General features: G+C 44.9%; 1 pseudogene; it reads right to left on the bottom strand.

Moving 5' to 3' along the window:
• Nucleotides 1-798: 798 nt before the first annotated feature.
• LOC125517975 (putative L-type lectin-domain containing receptor kinase S.5) lies at nt 799-1,866 on the bottom strand (annotated as a pseudogene).
• Nucleotides 1,867-20,061: the final 18,195 nt, after the last annotated feature.

Raw genomic sequence — 20,061 nt, 5'->3', positions numbered from 1 at the left:
TACTTCAAACCAGCAGGATTAGTCCATTGGAGATGTTGGGTGGCGCGCTAGCGGCGCGTGGTGGGAGAAGCCAGTGTGCGGGAACTTCGCCAGGTGGGCACGATTGGTTGGCATGGCCAAAGCGGTGAAGCAGGGGTGAAATTGTGTAGAGACGGTGTGGTGGTGCGGCGGCAGCTTGCAGGTTGGGTGTCTATAGCTTCCGGTCCTGAAGCTTGACCTATTTCCAGCGACCATTGGTTCGGACAAGTCAGTAAGTTACAAACTAGCAGCAAGCTGGTATTTCTCGAACCATTTATTTTGTATATAGGAATTGAAGATGTTGGATGTGTTGAAAAGCTTCAGACTTCAGGTACAGTCAGAAGCTTCACTCATTTCCGACGACAGCTACATAGATTCAGACAGGTCGGTAAGCTAGAAACTATCACCAAGTTATTATTTCTCAAACCCTAAATTTCTTGAAGAATAATGGCGGAGCCAGAAAATACACACAAGGGGGCCAAACATCGAGCACAACAAATTGAATGGTGTCATGACCAACAATTTTTAGTTGAAAGTTGAATGGCACACGATGTTTCGTCGCAATTGAATTTATCAATAGTTGCTTCTGTCTAGAATCCTATTGCAATCTCCTTCTTAATGTAGATCAACAAGCAATCTCCTAAAAATATGTCTTTCATTTTATCTGAGTCTTATTTTGGTATATTAAAAGTTTAATTTATAGCAGGGTAAAAAGACAAAAAAAGGACATGCTAAGAAATCGTCAGAGCATTGGTTTGATAGGTCCTGTTTAAGTGATTAAAAAGAACTGATACATGTATAAAATTATTCGGCCAGAAAACAAGCAAGAATGTAACGTACAACTTCACAAGCACAACATAGTGAACACTCAACACTCTCAATACAATAGTACAACTTTCCACAATACTCACTTCCTCATGAGGGAAGTAGAGGTCCTGGAGCAGAAACTGTTGTGTTGTCGAGTCCCTCCCGTGAAGAGCAACCCGACGTCCGATAGCTCCATCTCCCGCTAATTGCCGCCCGAAGGCCAAAGAAACGCAGGCTTATTCATCTATCATGGTGAAGTTCCATGACTTTATCTGGTTCAGTTGGGTGAAGTTGCCAGTGGAACCTGCAAATACCAGATATATCTTGTCCTGCAGAAGCTGTGATAGATCAATGTAGATATCTCCTTGGTACACCTACCGCCCACGAATGTTGTGTTGGACTAGAAATACTTGAAACAATTTCGATGTGCCGTGGTATCTAATACTGACCCATACATCAGACCCACTTGAGAGGATGATGGAAACATTACTAAGCGGGTACTGCCGAATAGATTTGATGCTGTTGATGTCGATGCCGATATGGTTGGCGTCAAGGTCATCCTCATAGCTCCTCCTCGTGTCAAACTCGACAGCTACTACTGGATCCGTCTTTGTGCCATCTGTCGTGGCATTACATATGCCAAGCCATTGGCCACTGCTTTTGTTGGGCAACGATGGATTGTTTGTGAGAACAAATGCCATACCTTCTCCAGCCCCATTCTGACCGGGGAGGATGTTGAGCAGGAAATCTGTCCTGAACGAGGTGGGCGCCATGCGCTTGTTGTTCCACAGCTTGAGGGTTTCCCTTGCATAAACCACTCTCCCCGACCGGTGGCGCATGTTTCCGGTACTTGGGGTGATCTGCAAGGCACCATCTGCAATTGTTGAGCCTGGGCTGAAGGTGAAATCATCCATCTTGATTGCGTTGAAGTTGGGATAAGTAAACTGCAAGCAACTACAGGTTCTACTGCCTAGGGCTAGGACGACAATACAGGAAAAGCTGAACATGCTATTGGTATTGGGCATTGTCATGCTAAATGGTTCCTATAGCTTCCTGCAACCTTCTCAAGATAGAGGAGTATTTATACGATCCTTGTACTTCACTGCTTCTCATTACGGAGGCGGGGAGGAGTTGACAAAGTACATGGAAGAGACATAGTCAATGGGAATCGTCAGGATAAAGCCTGGGATAATATTTGTGCAATTGCAGAGAAACAGCCCAATGTTAGACTAAGAAGCGGTGCGCGCAAAATGTTGTGACATATGCTACTAACCAGCAATATGTTTGACTATGCGATCTCTCACCTTCTTTTCACAAGAGAGGAATGAAAAGGGGCAGTGATACGCGCCGGCGCACCGGCCCAAATTTGGGCCGGTCAGCCTGCAGCCGTGCGATCTGGCAGGCAGGAGCCGTCCGATCCCCCCTCCCCAACGTCATATCATCTTCTTCCTCACTCCCCACGCTTCAGATCCATGCGGCGCGATGTGTCCCTGCCCCAGCCACCTCGTGCGTGTGCTCCGGCGGGAATAGGAAGCATCCACGTCCTCTCCCTCGCCGTCACAGCACCCCCGTCCTCTCCCTCTCCGTCGCCGCTCGTCGCTGTCGCCGCTCATGCGCCCACAGACTCGTCCCCGGTTGAAGCTTTTTTAGCCTCTTGGTTGAAGCTTTTGTTACGCCGGTTGAAGCATTTTTCCACGGGTGAAGATTTTTCATGGGGGTTGAAGCTTTTTCCACTATGCCTGTTGAAGCTTTTTCCGCCACCGGTTGTAACTTCTCCTTGGTGAGTTGAAGCTTTTTTCCATGTCAGGTTGAAGCATCGGCGCCCGTCGTCTGCCACGCATGTAGCAAAAAAGTCGCCGGTGGTAGCAAAAACAGGATGGGGTTGTAGCAAAAAAAGGATGTGCATGGTTGTAACATTCCCTGTCTGCTGCTTGTAGTTTGTCGCACTGCCAATTCTACCATCACCGGCTGCCGGTTGTAGCAAAAAGAAACTCCGGTTGTAACAAAACGGCGACATGGTGGTAGCAAAACTGTGACGCCGGTGGTGCGTTCTAGCAAAGCAAGACTTTTCAGTTGCCGGTAGTAGCTTATTTTGCAGGCGGTTGTAGCTTTTTTTGCTGCTAGTTCCAGCAAATTTTGCCGCTGGTTGCAACTCCTGTACTGGCAACAGTCACCGCGCCCATCATCGTCGCAGCGCATCGAGGTTCCCCGCTCGAAGCATCCGTGTGCGATGGTTCCAGCAACAAGGGGCGCCGGTTCCAGCATCGAACGCGCTTCTTCGTGATGCGCCCCGTTGCAACACCGATGCTCTGGTGGCTCCATGAATGGCGCAAGGTGGTTCCAGCACAAACACATGTTGGATCCAGCAAAAAAACATGCTGGTTCCAGCATCCGCCTCTTGGGATCCATGGCGGAGTACTATATGGAGGAGAGAGGCGCAACACGAACAAAAGCTTGATCACAATCAAGTGGATCCATGGTGGGTTTCTGTGAGGAAGAGGGAGGGGAAGAGAACTATTGGAGAAGATGCGAAGAAAGAAGAAGAAACGAAAAGGAACGAGTGGATGTGTCGCTCCCTTCGTGAGTGGATAAGAAAATGATTGGTGGCCCACCAGTATTCGCGAGCGAGCGCGACCGGCCCAGTGTTCGGCCGGTGCGCCGATTACAAACGTTTCCCAATGAAAAGAGGGACATCTGAGAGGATCTGCAAGGTCTGTTTAACTAGCGGAATAATGACATTAACATAAAAAAAAACATTCAGAGGTGAATAGTGCCAACTATGAAGGAGTTGGGTAAAAATGCCTTTCATCCAATAATTCTATATATTAGATTGCTTGTCAATGCAGAACTTGTCTCCAGAGATGAAAGCTCTTACAATTTACAAGTGTACCACATGATGTAGTCAAAGAAAACAAGCATTGTCGCTCAACTCACTTAATATATTTGTAAATTATACTTCGATGAGACATAGTCAATGGGAATCGTCATATACAGCCGGCAACAATAGTTCTGCAGCCGCTGAGAAGTTACCAACTTTTAATTTAATAACCTGCGCTGACAAAATGTTCATAGTAGTACGCTTGACTACGGAATCATCTCTTATTTTCTTTCTAGACTAGACTCCAGAGGCAGATTTAAAGAGGGGCTTACAGTAGGAATAACGGGGCTGTTGAACAAGTAAAACAGTGTAACATACAAAAACTCTAAGAGGTATAAGAAACTGATCAGTGACAACTTGATGGAAACAGTGTAGTTTCCATTGGCTTGTAGGAGTAATACTGTGGACGTTGAACTTGATGTTCTTATTCACGTGTTTGATTTGGACTTGGTGCTTTAAATTAAATATATGCCTGGAGGTTGTCAAGTCCAGCAATATCTTCGCACGCTCGATCGGAGAAATTTGCAAAGATGAGATAACCATCGCAGCTCTAGCATGAATTTGCCCCAGATCACCATTTACATGCTGCCTGCATTGCAGCACCAAATATATGTGCGAACTGTGTAAAAGGAATAAAGACGCCAACCATGCCAAAATATCTGAAAGTCTGCTGCAGACTCAAAATAGTTTTTTTTCATGGAACAAAAGATCTTCTTCTGTCATTTTATTTCCTCAAGGCAGCTGGGTGGTACCTGGAGTGTGTCATGATCTTCCTAGGCACCTCAACAGAGGTGGCATGCCTGCTTGCCTGCCTTGTTGCCGCCTGCGACAAATTTAAGAAAAAGGGTTTTCCCCCGCTTTATATTATAAAGCAAACACCCGATACATCCAGCTTGCTGGGGCCGCAGGACAGAAAAGCCCAAAAGAAAAACAAGAAGAAAAAAGAGAAATAAATGCCGACACCGGCCGATCAACGAAGAAAGGCAGACCGGCAACCGCTGCACCCTCCGAAGAAGTACCACCACTCTTCCAGCACCGAAGCGCCGCACAGCAAGCAACACCTTCAAGAAGGAATGCGACGATGCCGCCTTTGTTGCCCGAACAAATTCTAGGGTTTCCCCGGTACGCAAGGGGTAGTGGGGAAGGGATATACCCGATGCCCCTCCGGAAGGTTCGACGGCACCTGCAGGCGTCATCCCATCGGTGTCGACGGGCCGACAAGGATTTCTCCTGATCCACAACCACCACCACCACTCCAGACACTTCGAAGTGCACCACCCACGCAGCCGCCCACCAGCATGTGCCACCACGGTTACCGGACCATCCTCGCCGTCTCTCTGGAGCTGCCAACACGAGGCCTGGAGAGGGAAAGGAGACAACGGCCACGAGAGCGGGCACTACTCGACCGGTGGGAGGGAACAACCTCCATCGCAAGAGCAAAGCCGACCGGACACGGCGACGAGGACTTATCGGGCCCACGTGGACCCGGATAGTCGCTGTCACCGCGCTGCAACACGCCGACCAACGAAGTACTCGCTGCCCGTAGACCGCCGCCGCCTCGCCACTGCCACTAGGAAGCGACACCGTCGAGCGCCGTGCCACCGGCCCGACCCAACCCAGATCTAGGCTCGGTGGGCGCTGCCGGCCAACAGCGCCACCGTGCCGCCCCACAACCAACGGCCGTGTCGCCGCGTCGAGGGCCACCGTGGCAAGCAGCAGCGCCGCCGCCTTGCCACACCGCCGCCGGCCACCATGTGCGGGGAACCGGCGGCGAGGGAAGGGAGGAGCGAGGGGAGCTCGGAGGAGAGATGGGTCGAGGCCCCCGGTCGCCCCGCTCGGGGCGGGGGGGGGGGGGGGAGGGGGGGGTTGGCGACGCGGGGGTTACATGGGAGGGAGGGGGAGGGAGGGGAGGAGGAGGGGGTGGGGGCGGGGGAGGGCAAGCGGCGGCGGCGCGCGGTTAGGGAGCCGGCGGCGGCGCAGGAAACCCTAGGAAGGAGCGGGAGCGGGGGGACCGTCACTCTTGGTTGAGCCCAGAAGTTCGCCTGCGACAAATTTGACGTATATATGACGAGCAGGTTATTACTGTTGTGAATCTTTGCTGCCATTTCATGCAGGGAGGGTCTTGTCCGGAGGGCCCCTGAAAGCTACCTGCGTGCAAGCTCAGCGCTTGTATTCTCTTCCAGGTAAACTAGCGAAGTTACCCGTGCATTTGCGCGGCTAGATTTTATATGCTTCCAATGGACCTTACAATCTGATTTTGACTAATATATTTTCATATGAACATGTGTTTGTAATATCATAAATGATAGTAAAATGAGAAAGAGACCACAAAAAAGTAAAATAATTTTTTTCTTTAAAATTATTGTTTAGAAATTTTGTAAATTTTGGATGCACACGTTATTCCTATTATGTGCTTTTATGATTTTCACTGCATATATAGTCCGACAACAAAGGAGGAACTCCTTGGCATACTTTTTTTAAAGCATCTTTCTCACAAAATTACAAACAAATGTTAAATCAAATATCGCTGGCTAAAATCAGAACATTTCACATTTTCTCCGCTTATCTCATATTTAGTAGCATTGCTATTATACGTTAGTTGATTTGTCTAATATCATCCATCCATATGCTCCAAGATTTATTAAATATTCGACATGATTTTTTGCATCAAAGTATTTAAGTTGGTCCACTATGTCTATCTTAGAATACGCTTGCTGTACATGCATCGCATCAGAATACAAATATGAAGTATATACATCCGACAATGCTTTGTTGCTCCGAGTCCCATTGGCCTTCCCCAGGATATACTACTTCACAACCATGCTTTAATCCAAATGAAAGAGCAATATCACCATGTAAGATATACTAAATGAGGACTGCTCCCATTGGTACACTGTCACAATTAAATTCGCATGTGCATTAAAGTTCGAAGAACAAATGATAAATAAACGATTCAATAGACCGTAGCTCCTGATGGAAATATATATATATATATATATATATATATATATATATATATATATATATATATATATATATATATAGGCCTCACATTTTATGGCAATATCATTATAATGAATTGTCAGTGGCATGTGTTCTAGCATATGTATGTAACTTAAGTGAGTAATATAGAGCGCATCAGCAGTAAAAAAAAACAGAGTGAAAATTGTGAATTGTCTCCTGATCCAGTACCTATGCATAACATGCAGCCAATTTTTGTAGGCCCTACTATATGAATTACTTTCACTTATATTAGACACTCAAAAACAATAGTTATTGTTCCGGGAAACATAGACTGGTTGGGACATGTCTTGTACAATATAACCTTCAGGTTCAAAACTGAAATGGTGTGCAATAGTATGATTCTCTGCCACCCGGATAAATGTATAATAGACCTTCCATAATAACCATGAATATAATTAGAAAATGCATGCAGGGATCAAATATGCAAGTCAGTCTTGTTTTTGCTATATATGCATATTAATGTGTGAATATACAGAGTCTCTTGTTTGGCCTGTGCTATCGCCCAACGGCCGTCGGCGCGACGCAATGCATAGTTTTTTTTGTGTGTGTGGAATGCACAGGGCGTGGCAATATTTGTACATACCGCTATATGTTTGTTATCAACAGATTGAATTTCCGCACGATAAAGCACAAGTGCTCCACATATATTGGAATTGGTAGCCTAGGAATAAGCCAATTAGGTTCCCATGATTGTTTGAGAATATATCTAATATCCGACTTGCTGCATTCTTGTCGATACCATGGCTTTCTCTGTTCTCAAATATCAACCAATCATGATCAAATACCAACAAAAAGTTGATGGGCTATACGCATTATTTTCTCCTCCTAGATTTATCATGGAAAGCATTGGTATCCACGTTCTCAAAAACTAACTAATAATATGGATCAGTTAACATATACTGGCCTGAAACAGAAGACACAAATCATACATTAGCTTATACTATCCGTCGGCACTTCTATTGACAGAAATCCTGACGTGCTCAACCTGAAAGCTAAACTTCCTATATGTTTCAGAGCTCAGCTGGCAGAAGAAGGCTAATAAAATACTTAGCATAAACAAATGCTCTCTGCTCTATCCAACATCATAAAAAGCTCAAGAGCAGCATGCACGAATTCCTTGCAACGCCCAAATAGGGCACCTTCATCAAATTGAGTGAATCAAATTAACTACCTCTATATACATGACCCTCTGTGACACCTGACACGTCGACGGAGAGGACTCCTGAAGTGCGGTGGTTGATGATGCAAACATGGAGGGCGTGAGACAAACAGCCATACGGGAATTTACGGAGGGTAGCAGTCGTACATGAAACAGTATTTGGACGGAGCAGCGCTGCAGCTGTTTAGGTAGGGAAGGAGTCCTAGTGGAAAGGACGTCTTTCCATTGCCATTGGTGTTAGGGAACGTAGTAATTTCAAAAAATTTCCTACGCACACGCAAGATCATGGTGATGCATAGCAACGAGAGGGGAAAGTGTTGTCTATGTATCCTTGTAGACCGCAACGGAAGTGTTGACGCAACGTAGAGGAAGTAGTCGTACGTCTTCCCGATCCGACCGATCCAAACACCGTTACTCCGGCACCTCCGAGTTCTTAGCACACGTACAGCTCGATGACGCTCCTCGGGCTCCGATCCAGCAAAGCTTCGGGGATGAGTTCCGTCAGCACAACGGCGTGGTGATGATAATGATGTTCTACCGACGCAGGGCTTCGCCTAAGCACTACAACGATATGATCGAGGTGGAATATGGTGGCAGGGGGCACCGCACACGGCTAAGGAACGATCACGTGGATCAACTTGTGTGTCCTAGGGTGCCCCCGTATATAAAGAAGCAAGGGGGAGGCCGGCCGGCCCTATGGGGCGCGCCAAGGGGAGGGGGAGTCCTCCTCCTAGTGGGAGTAGGACTCCCCTTTCCTAGTCCAACTAGGAGACTTGAGGGGGAAGGAAAGAGAGGGAGAGGGAGAGGGAAAGGGGGGCCGCGCCCCCCCCCTCCTAGTCCAATTCGGACTCCCCATGAGGGGGGGGGGGGGGGGCGCCACCTCTTGGGCTGCTGCCCTCTCTCTCCCCTCAGGCCCAATAAGGCCCATTACTTCCCCCCAGGGGAGGGGGTTCCGGTAACCCCTCCGGCACTCCGGTTTTATCTGAAATCACCCGGAACACTTCCGGTGTCCGAATATAGCCGTCCAATATATCAATATTTATGTCTCGACCATTTCGAGACTCCTCGTCATGTCCGTGATCACATCCGGGACTCCGAACTAACTTCGGTACATCAAAATGCATAAACTCATAATAACTGTCATCGTAACGTTAAGCGTGCGGACCCTACGGTTCGAGAACAATGTAGACATGACTGAGACAAATCTCCGGTCAATAACCAACAGCGGGACCTGGATGCCCATATTGGCTCCTACATGTTCTACGAAGATCTTTATCGGTCAGACCGCATAACAACATACGTTGTTCCCTTTGTCATCGGTATGTTACTTGCCCGAGATTCGATCGTCGGTATCCAATACCTAGTTCAATCTTGTTACCGGCAAGTCTCTTTACTCGTTCCGTAATACATCATCTCGCAACTAACTCATTAGTTGCAATGCTTGCAAGGCTTATGTGATGTGCATTACCGAGAGGGCCCAGAGATACCTCTCCGACAATCGGAGTGACAAATCCTATTCTCGAAATACGCCAACCCAACATCTACCTTTGGAGACACATGTAGAGCTCCTTTATAATCACCCAGTTACGTTGTGACGTTTGGTAGCACACAAAGTGTTCCTCTGGCAAACGGGAGTTGCATAATCTCATAGTCATAGGAACATGTATAAGTCATGAAGAAAGCAATAGCAACATACTAAACGATCGGGTGCTAAGCTAATGGAATGGGTCATGTCAATCAGATCATTCACCTAATGATGTGATCCCATTAATCAAATAACAACTCTTTGTTCATGGTTAGGAAACATAACCATCTTTGATTAACGAGCTAGTCAAGTAGAGGCATACTAGTGACACTAAATTTGTCTATGTATTCACACATGTATTATGTTTCCGGTTAATACAATTCTAGCATGAATAATAAACATTTATCATGATATAAGGAAATAAATAATAACTTTATTATTGCCTCTAGGGCATATTTCCTTCAGTCTCCCACTTGCACTAGAGTCAATAATCTAGATTACATAGTAATGATTCTAACACCCATGGAGTCTTGGTGCTGATCATGTTTTGCTCGTGGAAGAGGCTTAGTCAATGGGTCTGCAACATTCAGATCCGTATGTATCTTGCAAATCTCTATGTCTCCCACCTGGACTAGATCCCGGATGGAATTGAAGCGTCTCTTTATGTGTTTGGTTCTCTTGTGAAATCTGGATTCCTTTGCTAAGGCAATTGCACCAGTATTGTCACAAAAGATTTTCATTGGACCCGATGCACTAGGTATGACACCTAGATCGGATATGAACTCCTTCATCCAGACTCCTTCATTTGCTGCTTCCGAAGCAGCTATGTACTCTGCTTCACATGTAGATCCCGCTACGACGCTTTGTTTAGAACTGCACCAACTGACAGCTCCACCGTTTAATGTAAACACGTATCCGGTCTGCGATTTAGAATCGTCCGGATCAGTGTCAAAGCTTGCATCAACGTAACCTTTTACGATGAGCTCTTTGTCACCTCCATATACGAGAAACATATCCTTAGTCCTTTTCAGGTATTTCAGGATGTTCTTGACCGCTGTCCAGTGATCCACTCCTGGATTACTTTGGTACCTCCCTGCTAAGCTTATAGCAAGGCACACATCAGGTCTGGTACACAGCATTGCATACATGATAGAGCCTATGGCTGAAGCATAGGAAACATCTTTCATTTTCTCTCTATCTTCTGCAGTGGTCGGGCATTGAGTCTGACTCAACTTCACACCTTGTAACACAGGCAAGAACCCTTTCTTTGCTTGATTCATTTTGAACTTTTTCAAAATCTTGTCAAGGTATGTGCTTTGTGAAAGTCCAATTAGGCGTCTTGATCTATCTCTATAGATCTTTATGCCTAATATGTAAGTAGCTTCACCGAGGTCTTTCATTGAAAAACTCTTATTCAAGTATCCCTTTATGCTATCCAGAAATTCTATATCATTTCCAATCAGTAATATGTCATCCACATATAATATCAGAAATGCTACAGAGCTCCCACTCACTTTCTTGTAAATACAGGCTTCTCCGAAAGTCTGTATAAAACCAAATGCTTTGATCACACTATCAAAACGTTTATTCCAACTCCGAGAGGCTTGCACCAGTCCATAAATGGATCGCTGGAGCTTGCACACTTTGTTAGCTCCCTTTAGATCGACAAAACCTTCCGGTTGCATCATATACAACTCTTCTTCCAGAAATCCATTCAGGAATGCAGTTTTGACATCCATCTGCCAAATTTCATAATCATAAAATGCGGCAATTGCTAACATGATTCGGACAGACTTAAGCATCGCTACAGGTGAGAAGGTCTCATCGTAGTCAACCCCTTGAACTTGTCGAAAACCTTTTGCGACAAGTCGAGCTTTGTAGACAGTAATATTACCGTCAGCGTCAGTCTTCTTCTTGAAGATCCATTTATTCTCAATTGCTTGCCGATCATCGGGCAAGTCAACCAAAGTCCATACTTTGTTCTCATACATGGATCCCATCTCAGATTTCATGGCTTCAAGCCATTTTGCGGAATCTGGGCTCACCATCGCTTCTTCATAGTTTGTAGGTTCATCATGATCTAGTAGCATGACTTCCAGAACTGGATTACCGTACCACTCTAGCGCGGATCTCACTCTGGTTGATCTACGAGGTTCAATAGTATCTTGTCCTGAAGTTTCATGATCATTATCATTAACTTCCCCACTTATTGGTGTAGGTGTCGCAGAAACAGTTTTCTATGATGTACTACTTTCCAATAAGGGAGCAGGTACAGTTACCTCGTCAAGTTCTACCTTCCTCGCACTCACTTCTTTCGAGAGAAACTCCTTCTCCAGAAAGTTTCCGAATTTAGCAACAAAAGTCTTGCCTTCGGATCTGTGATAGAAGGTGTATCCAATAGTTTCCTTTGGATATCCTACGAAGACACATTTCTCCGATTTGGGTTCGAGCTTATCAGGTTGAAACTTTTTCACATAAGCATCGCAGCCCCGAACTTTCAGAAACGACAACTTAGGTTTCTTGCCAAACCACAGTTCATAAGGCGTCGTCTCAACGGATTTTGATGGTGCCCTATTTAACGTGAACGCGGCCGTCTCTAGAGCGTATCCCCAAAACGATAGCGGTAAATCAGTAAGAGACATCATAGATCGCACCATATCTAGTAAAGTACGATTACGACGTTCGGACACACCATTACGCTGTGGTGTTCCGGGTGGCGTGAGTTGCGAAACTATTCCACAATTTTTCAAATGTACACCAAACTCGTAACTCAAATATTCTCCTCCACGATCAGATCGTAGAAACTTTATTTTCTTGTTACGATGATTTTCAACTTCACTCTGAAATTCCTTGAACTTTTCATATGTTTCAGACTTATGTTTCATTAAGTAGATATATCCATATCGACTTAAGTCATCTGTGAAGGTAAGAAAATAACGATATCCGCCACGAGCCTCAACATTCATCGGACCACATACATCTGTATGTATGATTTCCAATAAATCTGTTGCTCTCTCCATAGTACCGGAGAACGGTGTTTTAGTCATCTTGCCAATGAGGCACGGTTCGCAAGTACCAAGTGATTCATAATCAAGTGGTTCCAAAAGTCCATCAGTATGGAGTTTCTTCCTGCGCTTTACACCGATATGACCTAAACGGCAGTGCCACAAATAAGTTGCACTATCATTATCATCTCTGCATCTTTTGGCTTCTACATTATGAATATGTGTATCACTACTATCGAGATTCAACAAGAATAGACCACTCTTCAAGGGTGCATGACCATAAAAGATATTACTCATATAAATAGAACAACCATTATTCTCTGATTTAAATGAATAACCGTCTCGCATTAAACAAGATTCAGATATAATGTTCATGCTCAACGCTGGCACCAAATAACAATTATTTAGGTCTAATATTAATCCCGAAGGTAGATGTAGAGGTAGCGTGCCGACCGCGATCACATCAACTTTGGAACCGTTTCCCACGCGCATCGTCACCTCGTCCTTAGCCAATCTTCGCTTAATCCGTAGTCCCTGTTTCGAGTTGCAAATATTAGCAACAGAACCAGTATCAAATACCTAGGTACTACTGCGAGCATTAGTAAGGTACACATCAATAACATGTATATCACATATACCTTTGTTCACCTTGCCATCCTTCTTATCCGCCAAATACTTGGGGCAGTTCCGCTTTCAGTGACCAGTCTGCTTGCAGTAGAAGCACTCAGTTTCAGGCTTAGGTCCAGACTTGGGTTTCTTCTCTTGAGCAGCAACTTGCTTGCCGTTCTTCTTGAAGTTCCCCTTCTTCTTCCCTTTGCCCTTTTTCTTGAAACTAGTGGTCTTATTGACCATCAACACTTGATGCTCCTTTTTGATTTCTACCTCCGCAGCTTTCAGCATTGCGAAGAGCTCGGGAATAGTCTTGTTCATCCCTTGCATATTATAGTTCATCACGAAGCTCTTGTAGCTTGGTGGCAGTGATTGGAGAATTCTGTCAATGACGCAATCATCTGGAAGATTAACTCCCATCTGAATCAAGTGATTATTATACCCAGACATTTTGAGTATATGCTCACTGACAGAACTGTTCTCCTCCATCTTGCAGTTATAGAACTTATTGGAGACTTCATATCTCTCAATCCGGCATTTGCTTGAAATATTAACTTCAACTCCTGGAACATCTCATATGCTCCATGACGTTCAAAACGTCGTTTAAGTCCCAATTCTAAGCCGTAAAGCATGGCACACTGAACTATCGAGTAGTCATCAGCTTTGCTCTGCCAGACGTTCATAACATCTGGTGTTGCTCCAGCAGCAGGCCTGGCACCCAGCGGTGCTTCCAGGACGTAATTCTTCTGTGCAGCAATGAGGATAATCCTCAAGTTATGGACCCAGTCCGTGTAATTGCTACCATCATCTTTCAACTTTGCTTTCTCAAGGAACGCATTAAAATTCAACGGAACAACAACGCGAGCCATCTATCTACAATCAAACATACACAAGCAAGATACTATCAGGTACTAAGTTCATGATAAATTTAAGTTCAATTAATCAAATTACTTAAGAACTCCCACTTAGATAGACATCCCTCTAATCCTCTAAGTGATCACGTGATCCAAATCAACTAAACCATGTCCGATCATCACGTGAGATGGAGTAGTTTCATTGGTGAACATCACTATGTTGATCATATCTACTATATGATTCACGCTCGACCTTTCGGTCTCCGTGTTCCGAGGCCATATCTGTATATGCTTGGCTCGTCAAGTATAACCTGAGTATTCTGCGTGTGCAACTGTTTTGCACCCGTTGTATTTGAACGTAGAGCCTATCACACCCGATCATCACGTGGTGTCTCAGCACGAAGAACTTTCGCAACGGTGCATACTCAGGGAGAACACTTCTTGATAATTAGTGAGAGATCATCTTATAATGCTACCGTCAATCAAAGCAAGATAAGATGCATAAAAGATAAACATCACATGCAATCAATATAAGTGATATGATATGGCCATCATCATCTTGTGCCTGTGATCTCCATCTCCAAAGCACCGTCATGATCACCATCGTCACCGGCGCGACACCTTGATCTTCATCGTAGCATCGTTGTCGTCTCGCCAATCTTATGCTTCCACGACTATCGCTATCGCTTAGTGATAAAGTAAAGCATTACATCGTGATTGCATTGCATACAATAAAGCGACAACCATATGGCTCCTGCCAGTTGCCAATAACTCGGTTACAAAACATGATCATCTCATACAATAAAATTTAGCATCATGTCTTGACCATATCACATCATAACATGCCATGCAAAAACAAGTTAGATGTCCTCCACTTTGTTGTTGCAAGTTTTACGTGGCTGCTACGGGCTTAAGCAAGAACCAATCTCACCTACGCATCAAAACCACAACGATAGTTTGTCAAGTTGATGCTGTTTTAACCTTCGCAAGGACCGGGCGTAGCCACACTTGGTTCAACTAAAGTTGGAGAAACAATCACCCGCAAGCCACCTTTGTGCAAAGCACGTCGGGAGAACCGGTCTCGCGTAAGCGTACGCGTAATGTCGGTCCGGGCCGCTTCATCCAACAATACCGCCGAACCAAAGTATGACATGCCGGTAAGCAGTATGACTTATATCGCCCACACCTCACTTGTGTTCTACTCGTGCATATAACATCAAACCAGAAAACCAGGCTCGGATGCCACTGTTGGGGAACGTAGTAATTTCAAAAAATTTCCTACGCACACGCAAGATCATGGTGATGCATACCAACGAGAGGGGAGAGTGTTGTCTATGTACCCTCGTAGACCGCAACGGAAGCGTTGACGCAACGTAGAGGAAGTAGTCGTACGTCTTCCCGATCCGATCGATCCAAGCACCGTTACTCCGGCACATCCGAGTTCTTAGCACACGTACAGCTCGATGACGCTCCTCGGGCACCGATCCAGCAAAGCTTCGGGGATGAGTTCCATCAGCACAACGGCGTGGTGACGATAATGATGTTCTACCGACGCAGGGCTTCGCCTAAGCACTACAACGATATGATCGAGGTGGAATATGGTGGCAGGGGGCACCGCACACGGCTAAGGAACGATCACGTGGATCAACTTGTGTGTCCTAGGGTGCCCCCCTGCCCCCGTATATAAAGGAGCAAGGGGGAGGCCGGCCGGCCCTTTGGGGCACGCCAAGGGGAGGGGGAGTCCTCCTAGTGGGAGTAGGACTCCCCTTTCCTAGTCCAACTAGGAGACTTGAGGGGGAAGAAAAGAGAGGGAGAGGGAGAGGGAAAGGGGGGCCGCGCCCCCTCCTAGTCCAATTCGGACTCCCCATGAGGGGGGGCGCGCCACCTCTTGGGCTGCTGCCCTCTCTCTGCCCTCAGGCCCAATAAGGCCCATTACTTCCCCCCGGGGGGGGGGGGTCCGGTAACCCCTCCGGCACTCCAGTTTTATCCGAAATCACCCGGAACATTTCCGGTGTCCGAATATAGCCGTCCAATATATCAATATTTATGTCTCAACCATTTCGAGACTCCTCGTCATGTCCGTGATCACATCCGGGAGTCCGAACTAACTTCGGTACATCAAAATGCATAAACTCATAATAACTGTCATCGTAACGTTAAGCGTGCGGACCCTACGGTTCGAGAACAATGTAGACATGATGAGACAAATCTCCGGTCAATAACCAACAGCGGGACCTGGATGCCCATATTGGCTCCTACATGTTCTACGAAGATCTTTATCGGTCAGACCGCATAACAACATACGTTGTTCCCTTTGTCATCGCTATGTTACTTGCCCGAGATTCGATCGTCGGTATCCAATACCTAGTTCAATCTCGTTACCGGCAAGTCTCTTTACTCGTTCCGTAATACATCATCTCGCAACTAACTCATTAGTTGCAATGCTTGCAAGGCTTATGTGATGTGCATTACCGAGAGGGCCCAGAGATACCTCTCCGAGAATCGGAGTGACAAATCCTATTCTCGAAATACGCCAACCCAACATCTACCTTTGGAGACACATGTAGAGCTCCTTTATAATCACCCAGTTACGTTGTGACGTTTGGTAGCACACAAAGTGTTCCTCTGGCAAACGGGAGTTGCATAATCTCATAGTCATAGGAACATGTATAAGTCATGAAGAAAGCAATAGCAACATACTAAACGATCGGGTGCTAAGCTAATGGAATGGGTCATGTCAATCAGATCATTCACCTAATGATGTGATCCCATTAATCAAATAACAACTCTTTGTTCATGGTTAGAAAACATAACCATCTTTGATTAACGAGCTAGTCAAGTAGAGGCATACTAGTGACACTAAGTTTGTCTATGTATTCACACATGTATTATGTTTCCGGTTAATACAATTCTAGCATGAATAATAAACATTTATCATGATATAAGGAAATAAATAATAACTTTATTATTGCCTCTAGGGCATATTTCCTTCAGTCTCCCACTTGCACTAGAGTCAATAATCTAGATTACATAGTAATGATTCTAACACCCATGGAGTCTTGGTGCTGATCATGTTTTGCTCGTGGAAGAGTCTTAGTCAATGGGTCTGCAACATTCAGATCCGTATGTATCTTGCAAATCTCTATGTCTCCCACCTGGACTAGATCCCGGATGGAATTGAAGCGTCTCTTTATGTGTTTGGTTCTCTTGTGAAATCTGGATTCCTTTCTAAGGCAATTGCACCAGTATTGTCACAAAAGATTTTCATTGGACCCGATGCACTAGGTATGACACCTAGATCGGATATGAACTCCTTCATCCAGACTCCTTCATTTGCTGCTTCCGAAGCAGCTATGTACTCTACTTCACATGTAGATCCCGCTACGACGCTTTGTTTAGAACTGCACCAACTGACAGCTCCACCGTTTAATGTAAACACGTATCCGGTCTGCGATTTAGAATCGTCCGGATCAGTGTCAAAGCTTGCATCAAAGTAACCTTTTACGATGAGCTCTTTGTCACCTCCATATACGAGAAACATATCCTTAGTCCTTTTCAGGTATTTCAGGATGTTCTTGACCTCTGTCCAGTGATCCACTCCTGGATTACTTTGGTACCTCCCTGCTAAGCTTATAGCAAGGCACACATCAGGTCTGGTACACAGCATTGCATACATGATAGAGCCTATGGCTGAAGCATAGGGAACATCTTTCATTTTCTCTCTATCTTCTGCAGTGGTCGGGCATTGAGTCTGACTCAACTTCACACCTTGTAACACAGGAAAGAACCCTTTCTTTGCTTGATCCATTTTGAACTTTTCCAAAATCTTGTCAAGGTATGTGCTTTGTGAAAGTCCAATTAGGCGTCTTGATCTATCTCTATAGATCCTTATGCCTAATATGTAAGCAGCTTCACCGAGGTCTTTCATTGAAAAACTCTTATTCAAGTATCCCTTTATGCTATCCAGAAATTCTATATCATTTCCAATCAGTAATATGTCATCCACATATAATATCAGAAATGCTACAGAGCTCCCACTCACTTTCTTGTAAATACAGGCTTCTCCGAAAGTCTGTATAAAACCAAATGCTTTGATCACACTATCAAAACGTTTATTCCAACTCCGAGAGGCTTGCACCAGTCCATAAATGGATCGCTGGAGCTTGCACACTTTGTTAGCTCCCTTTGGATCGACAAAACCTTCCGGTTGCATCATATACAACTCTTCTTCCAGAAATCCACTCAGGAATGCAGTTTTGACATCCATCTGCCAAATTTCATAATCATAAAATGCGGCAATTGCTAACATGATTCGGACAGACTTAAGCATCGCTACGGGTGAGAAGGTCTCATCGTAGTCAACCCCTTGAACTTGTCAAAAACCTTTTGCGACAAGTCGAGATTTGTAGACAGTAATATTACCGTCAGCGTCAGTCTTCTTCTTGAAGATCCATTTATTCTCAATTGCTTGCCGATCATCGGGCAAGTCAACCAAAGTCCATACTTTGTTCTCATACATAGATCCCATCTCAGATTTCATGGCTTCAAGCCATTTTGCGGAATCTGGGCTCACCATCGCTTCTTCATAGTTTGTAGGTTCATCATGATCTAGTAGCATGACTTCCAGAACTGGATTACCGTACCACTCTGGCGCGGATCTCACTCTGGTTGATCTACGAGGTTCAATAGTATCTTGTCCTGAAGTTTCATGATCATTATAATTAACTTCCCCACTTATTGGTGTAGGTGTCGCAGAAACAGTTTTCTGTGATGTACTACTTTCCAATAAGGGAGCAGGTACAGTTACCTCGTCAAGTTCTACTTTCCTCGCACTCACTTCTTTCGAGAGAAACTGCTTCTCCAGAAAGTTTCCGAATTTAGCAACAAAAGTCTTGCCTTCGGATCTGTGATAGAAGGTGTATCCAATAGTTTCCTTTGGATATCCTATGAAGACACATTTCTTTGATTTGGGTTCGAGCTTATCAGGTTGAAGCTTTTTCACATAAGCATCGCAGCCCCAAACTTTCAGAAACAACAACTTTGGTTTCTTGCCAAACCACAGTTCATAAGGCGTCGTCTCAACGGATTTTGATGGTGCCCTATTTAACGTGAATGCGGCCGTCTCTAGAGCGTATCCCCAAAACGATAGCGATAAATCAGTAAGAGACATCATAGATCGCACCATATCTAGTAAAGTACGATTACAACGTTCGGACACACCATTACGCTGTGGTGTTCCGGGTGGCGTGAGTTGCGAAACTATTCCACAATTTTTCAAATGTACACCAAATTCGTAACTCAAATATTCTCCTCCACGATCAGATCGTAGAAACTTTATTTTCTTGTTACGATGATTTTCAACTTCACTCTGAAATTCCTTGAACTTTTCAAATGTTTCAGACTTATGTTTCATTAAGTAGATATATCCATATCTGCTTAAGTCATCTGTGAAGGTGAGAAAATAACGATATCCGCCACGAGCCTCAACATTCATCGGACCACATACATCTGTATGTATGATCTCTAATAAATCTGTTGCTCTCTCCATAGTACCGGAGAATGGTGTTTTAGTCATCTTGCCCATGAGGCACGGTTCGCAAGTACCAAGTGATTCATAATCAAGTGGTTCCAAAAGTCCAACAGTATGGAGTTTCTTCCTGCGCTTTACACCGATATGACCTAAACGGCAGTGCCACAAATAAGTTGCACTATCATTATCAACTCTGCATCTTTTGGATTCTACATTATGAATATGTGTATCACTACTATGGAGATTCAACAAGAATAGACCACTCTTCAAGGGTGCATGACCATAAAAGATATTACTCATATAAATAGAACAACCATTATTCTCTGATTTAAATGAATAACCGTCTCGCATTAAACAAGATTCAGATATAATGTTCATGCTCAACGCTGGCACCAAATAACAATTATTTAGGTCTAATATTAATCCCGAAGGTAGATGTAGAGGTAGCGTGCCGACCGCGATCACATCAACTTTGGAACCGTTTCCCACGCGCATCGTCACCTCGTCCTTAGCCAATCTTCGCTTAATCCGTAGTCCCTGTTTCGAGTTGCAAATATTAGCAACAGAACCAGTATCAAATACCTAGGTACTACTGCGAGCATTAGTAAGGTACACATCAATAACATGTATATCACATATACCTTTGTTCACC

This window comes from Triticum urartu, chromosome 7A (genome assembly GCF_056163025.1).
Source record: "Triticum urartu cultivar PI428250 chromosome 7A, HENAU_Tu73, whole genome shotgun sequence".
Lineage (NCBI taxonomy): Eukaryota > Viridiplantae > Streptophyta > Magnoliopsida > Poales > Poaceae > Triticum > Triticum urartu.
The sequence above is the reverse complement of the archived record's forward strand: the minus strand, read 5'-3'. Positions and strand labels throughout refer to the sequence as shown.